General features: G+C 28.7%; 1 protein-coding gene across 9 annotated transcripts in view; it reads right to left on the reverse strand.

Annotated features, from left to right (window-relative positions):
* The window catches only part of LOC106884127 (divergent protein kinase domain 1A), a 55,936-nt gene that overhangs the window by 53,478 nt on the left and 1,845 nt on the right, over positions 1-613 (reverse strand). The gene's annotated exons all lie outside the window — the stretch shown is intronic.

Genomic DNA, 613 nt, shown 5'->3' on the forward strand with positions numbered 1-613 from the left:
ATATATGTAGTTCTGGAAGACTGAACTGTGGTTAGTACAGGTCAAAATATATAATTTAGAAAATACTGTCAGCAAAACAACGATTTCTAGAAATAATAATAAAAAAAAAACAGATGTATTTTATAGACAAGAGTTATTTCGCGATTCCTTGTTGTTATTGAGACACAGAGATCCGGGCTTTTGCGTAATGTTACACTAATATAACCATTATATTTACATACATATATGTGTATACGTGTGAATCTAACGCATCCTAGATTGCCTTGATAACATTGTGTTAGCATATAATTTCGGATATAAAAATTTGACTGTTATTTTATACCATTTTTTTAATGTATCTAAATATGTTGGCACAAAAGAAACAAACGATCGTCGGTGATCTATGGTGTTATCATCAATTAAAGATGTGATTGTCGCCATCCTTGTTCTTGTTGCCTTTATATAGACAGACAAATAGACAGATAGAAAGATAGATTTGGCCGGTTTATTTCTTAAGGGCATTATTTATATACTCTACTGCTCTATAACTTAGAGTGTGCTTCTCTTTTGGATTTATCATTTACTGACGATATATATATATATATATATATATATATATATATATATATATATA

The sequence above is a fragment of the Octopus bimaculoides genome, chromosome 21 (genome assembly GCF_001194135.2).
Source record: "Octopus bimaculoides isolate UCB-OBI-ISO-001 chromosome 21, ASM119413v2, whole genome shotgun sequence".
In the NCBI taxonomy this organism is placed as follows: Eukaryota; Metazoa; Mollusca; class Cephalopoda; order Octopoda; family Octopodidae; genus Octopus; species Octopus bimaculoides.